Source organism: Lutra lutra, chromosome 2 (assembly GCF_902655055.1).
Source record: "Lutra lutra chromosome 2, mLutLut1.2, whole genome shotgun sequence".
NCBI classification, from domain to species: Eukaryota; Metazoa; Chordata; class Mammalia; order Carnivora; family Mustelidae; genus Lutra; species Lutra lutra.
The window spans coordinates 60,638,266-60,643,536 of record NC_062279.1 but is presented as its reverse complement, the minus strand read 5'-3'; the positions used below and the strand labels follow the sequence as shown (position 1 = coordinate 60,643,536).

Genomic DNA, 5,271 nt, shown 5'->3' with positions numbered 1-5,271 from the left:
ATTATGCCTCCATCAGAAAGGATGAATACCCAACTTTTGTGTCAACATGGACGGGACTGGAAGAGATTATGCTGAGTGAAATAAGTCAAGCAGAGAGAGTCAATTATCATATGGTTTCACTTATTTGTGGAGCATAACAAATAGCATAGAGGACATGGGGAATTAGGAGAAGGCAGCTGGGGGAAATTGGAAGGAGAGGTGAACAATTAGAGACTATGGACTCTGAAAAACAATCTGAAGGGTTTGAAGAGGTGGGGGGGGTGGGAGGTTGGGGGAACCAGGTGGTGGGTATTAGAGAGGGCACGGATGGACTGCATGGAGCACTGGGTGCGGTACAAAAACAATGAATACTGTTATGCTGAAAATAAATTTTTAAAAAATGATTAAAAAAAAAGAAAAGGACATTTCATGAAAACTAAGGGAATCTGATTAAACTGTGGGCTTTAGTTAATAGCGAAGTATCAATATTGGTTCATTAATTGCAACAAATGTACCACACTGAGGTGAGACGTTAGTAAGAGAAACAGGATGAGAAGGTAGATAAGAACTGTCTGTACTATCAGCCAGTTTTTATATAAATCCAAAACTGTTCTAAAAAATGAAGTCTATTTTTCAAAAGTCTCCCCAATTACCCAGTTTAATTGTACAGTTTTCTTGGTAGGATACTGATTGATAATCCAAATGTCTAACCAGAAGCAGAATAGTTAAGAAAACACTGTTTCTCTTGACTAGATGTAGCATTATACACCTGTTAAAAATCTTTTTTTTTTAAGATTTTATTTATTTATTTGACAGACAGAGTTTACAAGTAGACAGACAGGCAGAGAGAGAGGAAGGGAAGCAAGATCCCCGCTGAGCAGAGAGCCCGACGTGGGGCTCGATCCCAGGACCCTGGGATCGTGACCTGAGCCGAAGGCAGAGGCTTTAACCCACTGAGCCACCCAGGCGCCCCTGTTAAAAATCTTTTAATGTAGGGCACCTGGATGGCTCAGTGAGTTAAACCTCTGCCTTCAGCTCAGCTCATGATCTCAGGGTCCAGGGATCGAGCCCCACATCAGGCTCTCTGTTCAGTGGGGAGCCTGCTTCCTTCTTTCTCTCTCTGCCTGCCTCTCTGCCTACTTGTGATCTTTCTCTCTCTGTCAAATAAATAAATAAAATCTTTAAAAAATATTTTAATGTAAAGTATAAAGGGAAAATGTTTAAATTATATTGAGCAAATATTTGAAAAACAGAATACATCATTTCATCTGTGTCATGTTTGCCAACTGGGTTTATTTTTAACTTGAAAGAGGAAGAAGACTAGGACAGGCATCAATATGTGAAGAGCACTTATGAGTAGTAGAAAACAATTTTTCTGCTACTGTCCATTCTACTTCTTTCTGTTTTCCAAATTTCTATGATTATATATATCTTTGCAATGAAAAAAAAAGCATACTTGAAAGCTTTTGATAAAGTTTTATACTTAATTATATTTCATGGCTTACCTGTTATTTTAATTTTATAATTTCAGAATTCTGGCATAGTTATAAAATTCAAAATGTTGGTTATTTGCTGTATGGTTATGGGCTGAATAGTGTTCCTCTAGAATTCATATGTCAAAGTCCTAACTTTTGGTACCTCAGAACACTATTGTATTTTTAGATAGATTATTAAAGAGCTATTTAAGTTAAAATGAGATCATAAGGGTGGACCCTGATCCAATCTGACTGGCGCCCTTAAAAAGGAAGAGATTAAAACACAGACAGACAGGGGCACCTAGGTGGCTCAGTTGCTTAAGTGTCTGCCTTTGGCCTGGGTTGTGATCTTAAGGTCCTGGGATTGAGCCCCATATGGAGCCCCTGTTAGGCCCCATGTTAGGCTCCCTGCTTGGTGGAGAGTCTGGTGTCCCTCTCCTTCTGCCCTTCCCTATGCTCATGCTCTCTCTCTCAAATAAATAAATAAATAAAATCTTTAAAAAAAAAAAAAGACACAGACAGGTACAGAGGGAAGGCTATATGCAGACACAGACAGAAGGCAAACACCTATAAGCCAAGGAGAGAGGCCTAGAAAAAAACCACCTGTGCTGACATCCTGAATTTGGCCTTCTAGCTTCCAGAACTGTGAGAAAACGAATTTCTGTTGTTTAAACCTCCAGTCTGTGGTACTCTATTATGGCAACCTCAGCTAACAGAATGAAGCACTATTCAACTTGAATCTCATTTCTTTCTGCATCTTTTTCAACCTTACGCTCTATATTGTACAATTCAATAATTAGTTTCTAGGAATAATTATTTGTTCCTAAAAATAGTATCACTGTGAAAATAATTTGTTTTAATCTGATATTAGCTCAGTTGAAGACATTGGAAAAATAAGTTTTCATTGCAATTTGTTGATGCTAAAAATAATTGAATGGGCTCAATGAAGATAAGTTATGTGGATAAGGTACAAATTGACACATATTCTCAAATAAAAACAAAATGAAACAAACAAACAAACAAAAAACACATAGAAAGAGAAGTATGAGACCTGACATTGGTGGGTGAGCATTAGAATCACTTGGGAAATTTTTTAATTTTTTAAATGGCCGATGCCTGGGTCTAGCTCCAAAAGTTCCGGTATAAAGACCTGGTATGTAGTTAGGTCACTGCAATTGTAAAAGCACCTTCAATTTTAATGTGCAATTAGATCTGAGAACTGCTGCTTTGTATTAAGAAAATGCTACCTGAGTTTTCATCTGGGTGAGGGCCTAGCAAAGATTTTTTTTTTTTTTTTTTTGTCAGAGAGAGAGAGGGGGAGAAAGCAAGCACAGGTAGAGTGGTAGGCAGAGGCAGAGGGAGAAGCAGGCTTCCTGCCGAGCAAGGAGCCTGATGTGGGACTCGATCCCAGGACGCCGGGATCATGACCTGAGCCGAAGGCAGCTGCTTAACCAACTGAGCCACCCAGGCGTCCCCTAGCAAAGATTTTTAAAAATTCTTCTCTTATTCATAAAATCAATAAAAAACAAACTGAACAGTGGAAAACAAAGAATATCCTATCATCAGTAAAACCAGGGAAAAGCCACAACCTCAAAGCCTAAAATTTGAGGACAAAAGCACCTTTACTGATCTTATAGAGAGGGAATAAGAAGAACATTAACCAGCTTTGGAGCAATGATTAGGAGTCAACTAAACTGTAACGTGAGGTTCTAAATTGTAAACAACTAAACAGAAGGCATTAGGTGTATGGAACCCCAGGAAGTCACAGGACAAAAGTATCTACCAGCTAGTCAGTACGCATGGTGGTTTTTGTCACGTTCTGTACAGTGATCTCTACTGTCTCCTGGACCATGGATGTTACATCAATGGGCTCCCTAGAGGTGCTCAAGTTGAATATCATGATTCAGGATCCAGAGGCAAAGAAGGGCCAGGAGGGTCTCTGAACCACCTTCAACACCTGTGGCCACAGTGGGATTTCAACCCCCCCCACCCAGGAGGGAACCTGCACATTTTTATAGATGAAATCACAAATTTCCTGGCTGTTGTGTGGGTAACAAAAGGGAAGATTCAGTCTCGGTGAGAGATTAATGGCGATAAGACTGACTTGTCAGTTGGTGAGATGAGAAAGTGAAGAGGTTTTGAGTGTTGCAAGCTCATAACTGTATCCATAGCTCACCTGTACCTTGTCATGTGCTGTGCAATAAATTTATACAGAGGAAAACATTGGATCAGAAGTGCATCTGCAACTCAGCCCTTTTCAGGTGAATAGCTCATCAGCTTGCTAAAATCCATACTATTCATGCACACAATGGTTGGATTCCCAAATCTAATCTATGGCTACAGGTGAGAATATATTTCTCTCTCATTCCTACAGCATTTGCAGATAAAGGCATTGATAAAATGTTCCTAAGTAATATACTTAGCCCTCAGTCTTCAGAAGGAGACGATTTATTTCAAGGAGAATCTTTCTAACCTGAAATTCTGAGTTGTGCTTTGCCATAATGAGCTATTGCGTAAGAAAATCATCTACAGTGAGAAACAAGGTGACATACAGTTCATTGTAAATTCTTGACACGCTACCTGCTACACGATATTAGAAATCACTTCAGTGAATTTGTAGGCACAAGTGATGTAGACTGTACTCTATCCAGACAGGGAACTCCAGGGTCACTGGCTGCATGCTTACTTTGAAGCCTGCAAAGAAGATAAGGGCTTTAAGAGAGAAGATATTGAAAAGAAGGTAGAAATACTCTTTATTCAAGTCACTGGCTTCTCATATCTTTTGGAATCATGGGCTCTGATTCAGCCAAATACTCCACTATTGAGTGTGACTTCCCTGAGTATGCAACAGTTCATTTTCATAAAAACTTCAAAATGAAGCCTGCAGTTACTGTATTAAAAGAGCTTAAGTGCTTAAGAGATTTAATTATTCATAGGCAGCTAAGCAATTCCTGTATATCTTTTCTTAAGAAATTCTAAAAAGCCAGTATTAATTAAAATTCCTGTTATTTCACTTGGTTACCTTGCTGTACAATTTTTTAAAATAGATTGAATGATGTCAAGAAATATGCTTACTGACATCAGTATGTGGAGGCATGGAAATATGTTCAATCTGCAAAGAGCTATGGAGCTATGGAGATGTCAGTTTCATCCTTTCTTTGATAATTTAATCTATGTTATATGTGAATTATTATAAACTTAACATAACTGTGACTTTCCTCTGCTTATCTGTTTGTTGACTGTAAGCAATGAGAACGTTCTAGAATAATTTTTTAAGGTTTTACTTTAATTACTTTTAGTACAATTTTAGGTATTCATTGTAAACATTTTAATCTTAATGCACCATAAGTAAGATGCATATTTATTCTTATATAAAATAAAATTATATAAAATAAATTATATTTATTATTATTATATTTATTAATTATATTTATATTTATATAAATATTTATATAAATATATAATAATATATAAATATATAAATATATATATTTAAATAATTAATTAAATAAATATATATATAAATATAAATTATATTTATATTATAATTATATTTATTATATAAAATAAATTATATTTATATAAAATAAAATTATATAAAATTTATATAATTTTATATTAAATTATATATATATAATTTATTCTTATAAAAAATAAAATTAATTTATTTATTTGACAGAAAGAGTTGGTGGAGGGGGAAGGGCAGAGGAAGAGGGAGAGAATCCTCAAGCAGACTCCCCACTGAGCATGGAGCTCAACTTGAAGCTTAATCCCAGGACCCTGAGATCATGACCTGAGCAGAAACCGAGAGTCGGCC

The 5,271-nt window shown here is 36.5% G+C and overlaps 1 pseudogene; it reads left to right on the top strand.

Moving 5' to 3' along the window:
- Nucleotides 1-3,253: 3,253 nt before the first annotated feature.
- Nucleotides 3,254-4,433, top strand: LOC125094067 (ethanolamine kinase 1-like; annotated as a pseudogene).
- The last annotated feature ends 838 nt before the right edge of the window (nucleotides 4,434-5,271 follow it).